We start from the raw sequence: 16,295 nt of genomic DNA, 5'->3' as shown, positions 1-16,295 counted from the left end.
GCTTTAATATTTATTTTTCGATATTAGATTTTCTTATGCAATTTTTTTTATATATTGGACAGACCATAATAAGAATTTACGTTATGTAAAATGTAAAATCAATAAGTGAAGTAAAATCAAGTAAAGTGATGGATTTCAACAGAAGGAAAAAAGATTGCTCTTGAAGTTGGAACTCGTCATTCATTTTATGGAAACAATGTATCAGATAATGAAACACTTAATATAGATACCCACAGTCTTCCGCACTCTTGACAATTCGTTAGAACTATCTTCAGGAAAGAAGCCTAATGTCTCCAAAATATAGCATTTATTCCCGTACTCTAAAGAAAAGCCTATATATTTTATTTTGGCGCAGGCAAGTCGAGTTGGTGAAATCGATACTTGAAAGATTTAACTTAACTCTTAATTGTTATTACTTGACTGCTTGTATTGTTGGATTTGAAGTAGATACCAGCCCTTGAGAGAGAGAGAGAGAGAGAGAGAGAGAGAGAGAGAGAGAGAGAGAGAGAGAGAGATACAAATGTCTGATGCCTGCAAATAGGAGACTACTTAAAGAAGCAATGCATCAGTATGATATTAAGCATGGCTCTCTCTCTCTCTCTCTCTCTCTCTCTCTCTCTCTCTCTCTCTCTCTCTCTCTCTCTCTCTCTCTCTCTTCGTTTGTGTATCTGAGTTATTATATTTAGAACGTACATGCTTCACTCTCTTCCATCCTGGTATCTTTATTTCAAAAACATACTTGTCTTAAACATATATCAGTAATAATTAGCTTCACTCTACCTTCTCTTATAATTACAATAACTAATTAAAACCAATTAAAAGCATAACGAGTAAGAATACATTAGTATGGTTATTAAAGGAAGGTAATAAATGTCCTTATCCATGTGGCCTAAGAGGAAACGGTTGCTGAGTCACTGTGTAATGAAAACATACAATGAAATTTTCTTTGTACCTCTTTCTAAAACTAAGTTTGGATACTCTTCAGAGCCTCTTCTTCTGCTTTCTTCCCTTAGCCCTCTCTTCCCTCTTCCTCCCTTTCTTTTCTTTCTCACTCCTCCCGCTTGCCTCCCTACTGCCATTCTCTCTCTCTCTCTCTCTCTCTCTCTCTCTCTCTCTCTCTCTCTCTCTCTCTCTCTCTCTCTCTCTTTCTCACTCCTCCCCCTTGCCTCCCTACTGCCATTCCCAATTTATCCTCTCTCTCTCTCTCTCTCTCTCTCTCTCTCTCTCTCTCTCTCTCTCTCTCTCTCTCTCTCTCTACTCTTACTCCCCTCCCTTGCCTCCCTGCTGCCATTCCCAATTTATCCTCTCTCTCTCTCTCTCTCTCTCTCTCTCTCTCTCTCTCTCTCTCTCTCTCTCTCTCTCTCTCTCTCTCTCATGTCCATATTACCGTTGCTGATAGCGGCTTTCCCATCTCTGGGGTTATATACATATGTGACTGCTACTTCCCTTAAGACAGATGAATGCAATATGAAGGGTAGCTCCCCTCGGGGGATGGTTCTGGGGGACACGCGCATAAGGCTCTTATTTGTAGGGACGAGCAGTTGCTTGGGAGAGAGAGAGTGTTAAGTGGAATATTTTATAAGGGTCAGAATATGTTTTCAGTACATATTTATAGTGTAATGAAATGAAAGTACCTTTTGCAGTTCTTCGTCCTCTGTAGGAATCCCTCTCCAGAAAGTTGGAAATAAAGTAATAATATTGGTGCCTTTTTATTTCGTAATAAAATCATCTGAACGTTTTCTCTCTTCATATTTGTTCGTTTTCTCTCTTCATATTTGTTCTGTAATTTGTTGCTGTTCTCGATGAACTATTTAGATTAGTTATGACTCACCCTGAATAAAAGCAACTGTATCCAATTAGAGAGAGACTGAAAAACAGCTGAAGACTTGAGATACCATATAAGTACTTCCGGCGAATATCTGTGGTGACATTTCATTAATATTTATATAGAAATAAAAATATATGTTTTATTTACATAGCGAATGTTTATCTCTCGTATCTCTACCATTGTGGTACAATAGGAAGTCTCTCGGCTGCTTCGTTAACTTTCGTTTGTTCCAACGAAATGGAATTTTTGCTTCGTATACATACACACGAAACACCTCCGTGTATGTATATGTATATATATTTTATATATATACATATAAACTTTATCACATACACAATTGTTCTGTGCATTAGTAGAATTACTAACAGGACCTCATTCAAACTGGATGGTATCTAATGTAGTATTTATTCAGAAAAAGTTTTCAAGCTTTCTTGGACAAACAGTCCTCAGTAGATACCATCCAGTTTGAATGAGGTCCTATTAGTAATATATATATATATATATATATATATATATATATATATATATATATATATATATATATATATATATATATATATATATATATATATATAATATATATATATATATATATATATATATATATATATATATATATATATATGCAGTTCCTTTTGAAGTCAGTGACATTATTTGCTGACACTATCTTTTTATCTAAAAAAATATTCTATTTGAGCATATTTTTCTCTCTTATGCATTTTCGATTGAAGCCCACAATGCAATATTTATGTCTAGACTTTTAATCAGTCTATACCTCTTCTTTTTCTCTGTAGGCAAGCTTCTCAAGAAATGGGAAAAATTATTCGCTTTCTTAAGTAAATGGAGAGAAACGTGAGTAATTTTTCCTTATTCCTGAGAAGCTTGCCTGAAGTTTTCTCTTCAGGCAAGCTTCTCAGTTTAAGTATAGACTGATTCAAAGTCTAGATAAAAAGACAGTATCGTGGGCTTCAATGGGAATTGCATAAGTGATATAAAACATATATCAAATAGCATATATATATATATATATATATATATATATATATATATATATATATATATATAATTTATATGTGTGTGTATATATATATATATATATACATATATATATATATATATATGTGTGTATATATATTATATATATACACATATATTATAATTAGATGCGTCATGCATAACATAGGACTTCATTAGCCCTTTTTTTGTCTTTTGCTCTACGTATAGACAGTACATAAATTCTGTTGTCTTGATCTTGTGTCTTTCAGCCTCTTAATAATTTTATTTTCAAGGAGTGAGAATAAGAGAGACAGTGAAAGGAAAAATGAAAACAATATTTATGGCTACGTATAGTTCCTCTAAACTAGATATTACCTTGTAAAGGGAATACGTAATGATATTAAAGATTTTGACCGTAGTTAATAATTCAGGGTAAGGACCGATTTGATGAAACCTCATTTCACACCACCTTGCTCACCTTTTATCATTTCATGAGTTTTTATTTCGGCATCAGAAATACGGGTTCCCAGCCAATAGTCTCCTCGAAGTTCACTTGTATTTGTCATGAAAATAAAAAAATTTTTGAAGGAATCCCAGACATCACAGCGAAACCCGAATCGATTGGGAATTTACTATTTGTGCATTTTTGAGAACATTCTGGCAAATACCCCGATGTGAAAAGGGGAAAGAAAGATCGAACAGATAAAGACGGAACTACCCATAAAGAGGCCCTCGAGGAACTTGTTTGCATATGATAAGTGCAGGTGCTTCAGAGAGGAACATGGCATTGCCTCCCGCACCCCTCTCCCATTCCCCGGTCTCTTTCGTGTCCATCTTCCCACCATTAAAGAAAAATGCTCAAGCGAAGGAGAGAACATAAAAATTCTTTTATGGTTAACCCGGGCCCTTTTTAAAACGGTGCTTAACAGCCAATACAAATCAATTTTTACCTCTCTCGCACCTCCGATAAGTGACATCTGACTGGCTGTTGTGGAACCATTGTTGTGCTTTGTACCGGCAATCCTCGATTGCTCTTCTCAGCGTGTAGTGAAAACCGTAAATATCTGGAGAGAGATAAGTAGAAAAAAGAAAACAGTTATCGCGCGGATGATGGGAAAGCGGAGAATCTTGAGGAAAAATGAGATAAGCGCTCGAAGAGAAGAGAAGTTGCGAGATTCCCAAGAACCAAAGCCTCGAATGCAAAAAAAAAAAAAAAAAGACGCTTAGTGAAGCGATCCCTCGCGTGAACTCCCGGCCTTCGGGGGCGTACTTCACCTTGCATCTTCCATTGTAACAATTCAGGTTCATTTTAGGGGGTCCAGATCCGACATGTGTAACTGTCACTTGCAAATCTTTCACGTCCGGTTTTTTTTTTTTATCTCCTCCCCTTCCTCCCGGGCCATCCACCCCACCCCCGTGGTGGCAGCATCTTGGGCTAAAATGCATTAAGAGACGTTGTCGTGAAATTTTGGTGACGATGGAGAAAAGTCGGCGCTGAGGCTGGAAAGCTGCGGGGAGGATAACACCCGGGGGTGGTGGGGGTGGGGTGAGGTGGGGAAGGGATTCTCCCCATTCGACAACTACAAGCATAGTTTCTTGGGAGTTGAGTTTTGGTCGTATACTGGAGAGAGAGAGAGAGAGAGGGAGAGAGAGAGAGAGAGAGAGAGATTCTAGTTTCTGAGGAAAAATTGTTTTTCAGCTTTCCTGATAAACATCCTCTGGTCACTACTAGCTCTCAGCGTATTAAATTAAATTGTAGATACGGAAATGTCCATCTACTTTAAAGACCTGATGAAAAAAACTGCCTTTTGGAGGGCGTAGACGGTGACAGTGGGCAAAGTAATATTTTTTGTTTAATATTCCTGTAACTCATTCAGGACAGTAAATATTGTCAAAGGTTAGGCTGTGAATTCTCTAGAGTGTGTTTAGCCTTTCATACCGTTAAGGGTTAGATGTATGAAATATCTAAGAAGACAAATTAGCTTGAAAATGTAATCTTCATGCAATTATTTTCAAAAAGTGGCTATGCTAACATCTCTCTTGGGCATAACCACTCGTCCACCTTTCAATGTTCTTGAGAATAACTCGACTATTGGTGATCAATAATCTGTGTGTAGTCCCGGTAATTTATATATATATATATTATGCACATCGCGCACACACACACACACATATATATGTGTGTATATATATATATATATGTGTGTATATATATATATATATATATATATATATATATATATATATATATATATATATATATATATATATATATTATATATACTTGCATGCAAATTCTTAAATATAGGCACTTTTTCACACCAGAGGCAAAACTGAATAGGAACTTAGAAATAAATACATACCTACATCAAATCTGACCATTGCACAATCAGCAGCATTGGTAAATTTTGTTGAAAATAATTAACAGTATCATGAGATGACTGTGTATATGCTCAGTAAGTTGAATTTGAGAAGAAAGCAATCGAAAATCCGAAGTGGCAACAAATACCTTTCTTGTTTATTTGTTCATAGATATGTAAATGTGTAGGAACTGTGCTTACTTCGCACTGTTCAAGTTAGAAGGAGATCTTTATGTATAACTAGCATCTGATGCATTCATACATATACAAAGACAAGCCAGATTTTGAAATGATGAACTGTTGACAGTTCACCCGAACTGTTTATAGTAGGAAAGTCGAGTCTGTGGGGAGATTATTCGCGTCATCAGACAACTTTCAGATCGTTTGGAACTCCAATAACCGTAGAAGAAATCCGATGCCATATATATATGGTTCCTCCCCCCTCCTTATTGGTGGTGAAAAGGGGGCACGATCATTAGGGGTCATAATTCGCAAGTTATGAATGCTGTTAACTGCCGTGACGAGTGCAATTACAGAAAGGGGACCACGAGGGGATAGTTAGGAGTAATTTCGGCAGTCCTACCTTCCCTCCCTGGAAAGGATTAGAAGGCGCCTTTGCAGTCATCCCGCGGTACAAAGGATTTGAGATTTCGGGTTATGTGGTATCGACTCAGATGGGAAGAGAGGGAATAGGAGCCACAGCAATGGAAGAACTAAACAGAAGGGAGGGTAGGGGAAGAGAATAGGAGTGTTTAGGATGCAGGTAAAGAGAGACGGATTTGATAGGAGGAAGAAGAGTAAGAAAAAGATAAAGATAAAGTGAGACCGGATGTCGCAAAGAAAAGATCAGTTCAGAAAGTAGGAAGATAGTTTAGAAGATCAGAGATAGCTAGGGGAAATAGGAAGATAAAATAATGAGCGCTCTCATTTAGAAGGTGGGTGACCGGTTGACTTATCTGGGAATGAGTATCAGGTGACACTGGGGTTAGTGAAAGTTAGGGCTTAGCCCTAGCAACCGGATCCTGAGAAGTTTGTTAAGAAACCAGAGGGCTCTACCCTATTGGCGACACCCTCTCTGAAGGTTATATGGGGTAAGCACGATGCCTTCTTTTCAAAGGACTTTGATTTGGCGTTGGGGTAGGACGTAGCCTCGATCGGCTGCCCTGCCTGACATCGCTTAGACCCCTGTAACGATGTGTACGTGTATCATACCAATCCCCAGCTCCCTTTCTCCCAGCAGCGAGGAGAACTGGGCGGTTTAGGGCGACAGTTCGAGACGTGTGAGATGTCTGTTATGTTTTTAGAAGATGTTGGAGTGGCTTTGTTTATGTGTGTATTAGTCTGTAACACCCATTTGCTTTCAGCAAACCTATCCGTTGATTAACGTAATCCCGGGGTGTCTACACGGATAGCAAAGTGTCCGCCTTATCTAACCAGTCGGCTGCAGATTTGAACCCGCGCCACAGACCTCTACAAAGTCCTAGGCGGCTGCTCTACCGACTGAGCCATCGAGGCTCAAATAAATAAAAAATATATATATATATATATATATATATATATATATATATATATGTGTGTGTGTGTGTGTGTGTAAATAATTACAAATCATGGAGAGGTGTACTGCTAGATATCTGTCAATGGTATAACAAACGGTTAACTACAAACCAATAAATAAATAAAAATATATAAGGAAAATTATGTCAGTAAAGTAGTGTCAATTACCACGTAAATGAGTTACGGAGGAAAGACTGCTACTCTTATACGAGTTTAAACGCAGATTATCATCATGTGTAAAAGTTTAGGGAGGAACTCTAACAAGTATTAATAATTTTAATATAAACTGTTGCCTATTATACACAAAGATTGCCAAACCAGGTAGTGAAGATTTCAGATCAGTGGCTTCTAATTTCGTCTATCTAGAGAATCGGCGCCTAAGAGTCTGTAAACTGAACGGGATGGCATTTGTCACCTCTTAAACTGATTCAAAATGAGCAGTGACTACCTTCACATCTCTTGAAAAAGGGTCACAGTTAGGACCTGAAAGTACTCGAGATTTAAGTAATATGTAAATATTTACAAGTAAACAAGTTATACACAGGAATCTTGTGGGTTTCTCTTTCCATCTTCAGAAGAAAACTGAAAGAAGTTTTTGTTTGATTCATTGTGGGTGATCTTGATTTTTAGGTCATTGTGGAAAAACGGGAACTTAAGTCGTTCACTGTTATTGAGGTAGGCCATTGCTCTCTCTCTCTCTCTCTCTCTCTCTCTCTCTCTCTCTCTCTCTCTCTCTCTCTCTCTCTCTCTCTCTCTCTCTTTTTAATTTCTCGCTATAATGTGGTTCATTCCACAATAAGCTGTAGGTCCCGGCTAAGTAACCAAATGGCTCTTAGCCACGTAAAATAAGTCTAATCCTTCAGGCCAGCCCTAGGAGAGCTGTTAATCAGCTCAGTGGTCTGGCCTTACTTTTTCTCTCTCTCCTCCTCCTCCTCCTCCTCCTCCTCCTCCTCCTCCTCCTCTTCCTCCTCCTCCTCCTCCTCCTCCTCCTCCTCCTCCTCCTCCTCCTCCTCCTCCTCCTAATAGGTAATGTTTTATTAAGCGGAAAAAGAATAAAATGATTTATGTGATGATACTACTGTTAATATGTGAAATGATTAAATATTAAGGTGCCGCATCGTAAAAAGCAAGTGCCTTAGATTAATTCATGAAGACTGTTATAAACAAAGTGCGCTGCTTGCTTGATTCGCAACAAGGTCCACGAGGAGGCAAAATAAACGCTGTAAAAAAAAAAAAAATATCTTACATCCTCTACATCCCACGACCGATTTTGGTGGAAATAGAATGATATTGATATCACTGAACCCCAAAAAGTAAAGGAAACAAAAATATATTGGTATTCCTGTGGGACAAAAAAAAAAATTCTATTCGGTGGATGTATCCTGCGCATATATCCACCGCTTTATGCTACGAATTTATTTTCTGTAAAGAATGCAGATGCACATTCGCTCGTTTGTGTGTGTGTGTGTGTAATGATGCCGTGATCTTGGTAAGCGTGTCTTCCCAAATTACACTCGGTCACTGCGGGAAAACTGTGGGTAGAACCACCTCTTTAAAAAAAAAAAAATAAGTCAAGTGATCCAGGAGATGCAAAGGAAGGCAGAGAATTATGCACTCTGGAAAGGAGTGAAGGAAGGATTGATCGAGAGACAGCCCTTGTCATGTCCTTTCAAGACTTGCTCGGGGTGTAATTTCCAAACGTTTGAACATTATTCTGAGGGCAGACGGAATATTTGATAAATAGAAAAGGACATTGGTCTTGAGATCCATTAATATGATCGCACGATATTCGGCAACATTTAGAGCGCGCTTTTGAAGACCGCTGAGGCAGGAAGGAGAAAAAATTTTGTGAAAAGCAGAATAATCGTCAAAGAAATGACGAGGAAAAACTGGGTCGTTGAAGAAGAAAATGGAAACAAGGAGAGAGAACAGATCCCTGCAGGACACCTGTAGGTTTTAAAGAGGGTGAACGTAGCCTCGTTAAATAAACAGAAAGAAGGGTCTGGCAGGAAAATTAATTCAAGTTTTCAGAGTCGACTCATAAGCACTGAATTTGGCTAACGCGGCCCTATGCCAGGTTCTGTCAAACGCCTTGAATATACCCTTAACAACATATAAGATTCACTCAAAGTTTTTGAGCGAGGATGGCCGAGTGTGGGGATAGAAGATCATTAGTACATCTTGCCTTGCCCCAGTGGTGAAGGAGAGGGCCCTGAGATTCCGAGGGGTTTAGAAGGCAAATATTGAGTCGAGACTCGTTATAGCAGAAGGGGAATTTGGCTACAGCGGGAAGGATTTTTAGGAACAGGTTTTGCGATTGTCCATCCAAGATAAAGAACAAATGTCAGTTTAGGTTAAGGTAAAGAAAAAAGAAATTTAGCACGCAGGACGACCTCATTCACAAAATCCTAGTAACGCCAGGAAGTAGTGGCATTAGGCCTTGAGCTTTTCCTATCATGGGACACTTTGTGCACTGAATAGCTAGGAGGTATATGTTTGGTAAGATGCAGAAAGGTGTACCTGCAATGGAATCGTTTAGGAATCAGTGTGAAAAGATTATTTTACGAAACGACTGTGCCTTTCAGGAGACAATATATACTGTAGGTTAGAATAGATATGAAAATCTCGAACATGCACGCATACTTCTCTATATGTATATTATATATATATATATATATATATATATATATATATATATATATATATATATATATATATATATATATATATATATATGTGTGTGTGTGTGTGTGTGTGTGTGTGTGATTGATGATTGTGTGTGTATGTATATATATATATATATATATATATATATATATATATATATATATATATATATATATATATATTATAATGTAATGTGTGTGTGCATTTATCTGTGCGCTTTTGTAATTATTTGCGAGTATGCAAATATGGAAGTATTGCTATTCTGTACGGTGCACATACAAACGGCCACGGAACGAAATCGTTCATAATATCCTTTTGGTCGGAACGTGATCTTTCCCGCTAGCCATTCATCACCGGAAACCATCAGCCAATAATAAAAGTTGGCCCGACATGGAGGGTTGATTACGAAGGGTAAATACGCTCCTCTCCCATACACCCCCACACTCAGATTAACACCAGACCCTATATTATCTCTCTCTCTCTCTCTCTCTCTCTCTCTCTCTCTCTCTCTCTCTCTCTCTCTCTCTCTCTCTCTCATTAAACTTGTTTGCTTCCAAAACATCTTTACGTACACTACAACATGTTAGTCCTATGTTCATGTTCAGTTAACAAAGTGGAGTTGAACATTTCTTGTAGTTCATAATTTATAAACAGCATTATTTTTCATGCGTTGTTCTCTGAAGATATCAGATGCGTAGTACTTATCGTATTTTGATACCTTATTAAGGCGCATAATTATACAATAAATTATTTCGTATTGCATCGTTAACAGCACGCCACTGAAAACGATTAAAAGATGAGCCTTCATTGCTTGCTTATATTTTTAAACGGCCTTATCTCTTTTGTAGATATGCCGTTGGGTCTTCCCCAGTTTTAGTTTTGGCTCTCTTAGTTATTTTCTCTCAGTTGTTTTCTTTTGTTTTAAGAAAACTAATATTTGGTATTCAGTCAGCATGACGACCAGCTGTTTTGGCCTTGTGCTGAAGGTTGAGCTTTGGCTAATCGGCCTTGGCGTGCTAAGCGAATTGCGTACGCTACTTTCGTAGGACATGACTGGGATTTCACGGAAAATTTTAGGTCTTGGAGCTTCAAGGTACATCGTCCCAAGTCAGTGTAATTGATCACTAGCAGATCTCGTTCCATATGAATAGGGTTCATCCTCTGAATAATAATAATAATAATAATCACGGTTGGTTTAAAAGGTGCCGTAATCGTAAAGTGAAAAGTATTGATGTTAAGGAACTTCGTTTCAAGCAATCATAAATGTTTTCAGCACTTTTTGAGCAACGTTAGATGCTACTTAACACAATTTAAGTAATCATGCACCCTTTTAAAGTTAAATAATGGGGCTTTTTTTTTTCTTTTACTGTGATATTCACTAAAATCACCAAACTTTTCTTCACAGAGAAATCTGATTCATTTTGTCTGGGTGACAACTTTTTCACTTAAAAGTATAATCAAAGCGCATCAAATCTCACTTGGTAACATTTTCTCTTCCGTTCTTTTCAATGTTATTTGTACTTCTTGTGCATTAATTATTCACATTTAATTGGAACATACCTCAGTTTCTATTTTACATAAGAACAAATCAGAGAGAGAGAGAGAGAGAGAGAGAGAGAGAGAGAGACCTAAGTACGTATTGATGTTAGGGAGGATAAGTGTCACTCGAACTGTGTTGACAGTGGGAGAGGGTGGTGTGAGATCATGTCTTTTACGTAGAGGGGGGGTGGGAGGAGGAGGAGGAGGGGGGAGGGAGAAAGAGAAAAATAGCAGAGACAATTTCGTTAGGACCTGCGAGGTTGATGGTTAGATGCTGTTATTGGGTTGGGTATGTGTCCTGGCGATGGTGATAACGAAGTCGTTGGATACGACTGTGTTCCTAACCTCGTGTTGATGATTGGTTAGCTAAGCAAGGTTTATCACTTTATGGATTGCTTTTAGTTGCGTATCTTTCATAAATACGCAAATCCTTTGTAGTGATTAGTCCTTTATTTATAAGTGAGAATCAACACCATAAAATTGGTATTTAAATTTCCTGACAGTGATTTATTTAAAGCAACTTTCATTTAGCCTCACGTAGATTTTCTTATCATTGAACATTTTCAAGAACCCAGGTTTTTTTAAACACTTTTCAGGGATCTCAGTTGAGGCTACAATTTATAGTGCTTAAGGGGAACATATTCAGTAGTAGCATATAACCAAATTTCTTCGATATGTTTTACTTCGAAATTTTACAGCTTCTAATGATGCACAGAGAAGTTTGCTATTGTAGCAAATTCTTTCGATATTTTATAGAAAAATGCGTTCACTTGTCAGTATTTATGACTGATAATTTTTTACATTAAGTTTTTTTTTTTCTGCATGAAGTTAATTGCACTTTGTATCAACTAGTTTTTGACATTTGTCATTCAGTAAGTGGACACAAACACGCATAATCCTAAAAAACTAAAGCAAAATTCTCTCAGAAACTAGTGAAAACGAAACAGTCAGGATGGATATAACGGATGATTTTCGTCTGCTTTTAGAAACATTAATTTCATTCTGAAATTTTTTTAGAAATACCTTTCAGCGATTTGCCAGATGTTTCTCGTCGAGTTGAACTCGAAGCAGCTGTAGCTTTGTTTCGAAAAGTTCGTTTTAGCCAATTATTATTTCAACAATCTTACTGTAATATTCAGTAAATGGAAGGTCTTTTTTTAAGTGCTATTTTTCATCTTCGTATTTTTCGTCTTTAGATCTCGATCATAATCTCTTGACCCCAGTATGGGTGATATGCCATACTTTTCAAAGTTTTAGACTGACATTTATACTAAAAAGCAAGTTTTTTCACCATTACGAAAACGATTCAGTAATTTTAAAAATGTCACATTTTACCCTGTCCTCCTCCTCCTTCTCCTCCTCCTCCTCCTCCTCCTCCTCCTCCTCCTCCTCCTCCTCCTCCTCCTCCTCCTCCTCCTCCTCCTCCTCCTCCCACCTTCCAGACGATCGCACTCCAAAAAGGACGTTTGTGTTCGAGTAACAATAACATACAGAACTTCATTAAATATTTGATAATGATGAATTCAAGTCAGAAAGTCGTGGTTTTGAGATATTTGTATCGACTGAAGATTAACTTGAAGGTAAAAGAGAGATTTGAAAAGCGTTAGAAATATGCAGTTTATTCACTCGGAAAACTGTTAAAATTATCGACAGACAACGAGATTCTTTGTCATTGTTGTTGCAGTAATTATAGAAGGCATCATTGTATACAAAAGCCAGAATGATCTAGATATTCTAGATATCAAGCTCGTTTTCTTGACGCCCCTTCACATCCGTATATTTCATTTACGTGAACATTGTGTCAATATGTATACGATTATTGTTCCTTCGTTATTACTATGGAAAGAATAGCGTGTTGTTCTGCCATTGTCTCTTGTAGTCTCAAACGTCATTTTCACCCTGCGTCGCATTAATGAACCACTTATCACAAACAGATCGTGGTAATTGAAACACAACACCATATGTCATGGTTCTTAGTTGTTCTTATTGTAGCTGTATGTTGTTATGTTGTTGACGAGCTGTGACGAGGGAGTATGTGAATCTTATGATCAGGTTAGAATTTTGTTGGATAACTAAGCTGTGCTATATCATCCATTATCCAAAGAGGTTTATTATTATTATTATTATTATTATTATTATTATTATTATTATTATTATTATTATTATTCCTTTTGATGGTGATATGATGATGATGATGTTTCTTTCTATGCAGTGTTCTTATAAAAGCGGATATGTAATATTATTTTGTTAGGTAACCAGCTGAAGACAGCATAACTGTAAACTGAATCATGTGATGATGGTGTGATTATATATATTTTGATTTGAAACAACTGCACATAAATGAGTTTTTAGATAGGTGATTGCTCACATAAATCTCGCATAAAAGAAATTACATATTTCATCCGTAATTTTTTTTTTTTTGAAGGTTTGTCTACCTAACTTGTATTATTTAAGCAACACGAAAGAAATCGTTCACCAACCGAAATTTCTTCAAACCACGAAGTAGATTTTGCTATCTTTCTTCGTCCGTGTTTATCTCGGATGGACTCTGCGATCGATATGAAAGAGGGACTTGGAAGGCCACTCACCGAGACATATTTTGGTTTTATTCATATATATATATATATATATATATATATATATATATATATATATATATATATATATATATATATACATACACACACACACACACTAGCTGACCAACCCGGGCTGCCTGGTAAAACTTTGAATGACATTCGATAAACACTCTCTCTCTCTCTCTCTCTCTCTCTCTCTCTCTCTCTCTCTCTCTCTCTCTCTCTCTCTCTCTCTCTCCTAAACACCTCTCTCTCTACATCTCCTCTCATTCTCTTTCTCACTCTCTCCAACACACCCATTCACTATTATAGAATACAGCAACCTAAGGCTGTGTATTCACGATCGAGTTTACCTGTCATCTCTTCTGCTGGTTCATCGAAACTGCTGTTAAAACTTATGCGTAGACAACAGTTTGTGGGCGGAGATAATCCGCTCACTAGAATGGATGAACTGATGGTATTACCTAAATACCTTCCAACCGACTGACAGGTAGTTGCACGTGTGGACAGGTTAGCGCCACTTTTGTGACACTTTGCTGCTGTTTTTCATCTGGGAAGCATCTTAGATGCTCTGATCAGAATATGAATAAAGTATGCACAGGCGTTATTCATTTCACTGTTAGACCCTTCAATGCTATTTGTTGGCTTTTATAATTCCAAATCAACATTTCCATGTGGTGCTGACAATTTGGTACAGGCCTCGGCCAATGATGTCTTATTATGATATGTGTTACTATATTGAAAGTAAACTTCACTGTCCAATTCATAAAAAACTGAACCAACCCCTTATTTCTAATGTAAATTCATTCATTAATATTGTTTGGGAATAGACGTATTTTTTTAATAAGAAATATTTAGTCTATACTCTGTTACACCTTTTTATTTCTTTCCTATTATTAAGTGAATTGCTGCAAGAGTTAGCCTTCCACCCCCTCACCATATTGAGAAAAAAGTGGCAAAACACTTTCCTATAGGGCTAACTTCAACTCGTGATATATATTTTTTATATTTGTTTTTGGGACTTTTTAACATAATATAATAAATTACAACTCATTATCTTTACAGTGACGTCAAATTCCTTAACGTAGAATTGTGTATAAAGTTACACGTACGGGCATCTATAAAGTTGGTCAATTCGTACAATAATGTAATCATGAATCAAACAAGATCTTTCCCTTCTTGGAGGAATGTTAGGCAATCGGTTATTTATTGTTTTGAATGAATACACGTTGATAAAAGATAGAAATGAATATATGTCATTCTAATATATAACCATAAACAATAATTTTATTTTCCTAAATAATGGGAATACTATTCCTTATAGCGTATGATTACACCAGCAAAAGGTATGAATTGACGTGTTGTGTAAACTGTGAGCACTTTGAGTTACTCGAAGTGCAGTAGTTGTCATTTCTTAATTTCATCCCTATTTGCATCTAATACATTTACCCTCCAAGTGCCTTTTGGAAAAGATTTCCAAATGTAATGATCTACATTCCTGTAAAGTTTTAATCTAAAATTTCCCGTCATTATCTTCCAGGTAATCAGTACAAGCAATGTGAAAAGAAACTTATCTTCCATATGCAATGAAGTTTTTTGTCCCTTCGCACTATAATTAATTCCAATTGTTGACCGCTTCCACTTTTTGCATTGTAAATTTTGTCGTTGTTCTCTGTAGGTAATAATTTAGTAATAAACCTCATAGATAGAGATAGATTTCGCTCCCAAGTGTTTGAGTGATGCCTTGAAAGAGAGAGAGAGAGAAAGAAAGAGAGTTTGTAGTGGTTTCTGCTGGCTGAAAGCGTGTGTTTAGCCACTACTACGCATGCGTGGATTTGGATTCTCTTACTACGGAAAGAAATGATCGATTTAGGTTTTCAGTGTAGGTTTTATGGAGGTAATAAGAATTTTATTATTATAATAAATTATGATCAAAATTCACATAAATTCTGATAAAAAATTGTTGTTATATAGGATTAATTGTTGTAAGTTAATCATACTTCTGGCAGCGGCAGAAGAAAAGGTGAAGCATCAAGTGAAAAATGAGGATAACCCAGAAAACTGAAGGAAAATGTGACGTAAAAACAAAAATTTCATTTGTTTTCTCTGTATTTGTGTGTCTGTCACGGGGTAGGGGTTTGATTTTGAGTTATAAACCTTTCTGGGGTGACGTAGGGGCCGTGTGCAAAATTTTCTCTTGGTCTGTCAAGCAGTTCAGATTTCTGTAGTGGACAAACAAATTTACAAAAAATCACTTTTATATATATATATATATATATATATATATATATATATATATATATATATATATAAATATATATATATATATATATATATATAAATATGTATATATATATACACATACACATGTGCACACACACACACACATATATATATATGCAGTGTATGTATATATATATATATATATATATATATGGAGATATAGAGATATGATGCGATGTGATTGGCGCAGCGTGTGTGTTGGTTTCGATGCCCCCCTGGGTAAGTGTATGAAAGAGCCAGTGTTGTGTTAGTTTTCCGCGCATGGGATTCATCCACCCACAGTAAAGTTGTTCAAAAGTGTGATTGTGGCAGTGATCATTATCTTCTTAGAAGTCACATCCTTGTATGGGGACCACTTAATTTTGTATGTATGTATAAAAATATAACCCAAAAGCATATGTATATGTACAGTTTATATATATGTGACATCTCACACATGTCTCCACAGTGATATATATATATATATATATATATATATATATATATATA

The 16,295-nt window shown here is 36.6% G+C and overlaps 1 protein-coding gene across 1 annotated transcript in view; it reads left to right on the top strand.

The window, feature by feature from the left end:
- The window catches only part of trh (trachealess), a 1,401,459-nt gene that overhangs the window by 1,333,051 nt on the left and 52,113 nt on the right, over positions 1-16,295 (top strand).

This window comes from Macrobrachium rosenbergii, chromosome 3 (genome assembly GCF_040412425.1).
Source record: "Macrobrachium rosenbergii isolate ZJJX-2024 chromosome 3, ASM4041242v1, whole genome shotgun sequence".
NCBI classification, from domain to species: domain Eukaryota; kingdom Metazoa; phylum Arthropoda; class Malacostraca; order Decapoda; family Palaemonidae; genus Macrobrachium; species Macrobrachium rosenbergii.
Note: the sequence above shows the minus strand (reverse complement) of the source record. Positions and strands in the feature narration are given on the sequence as shown.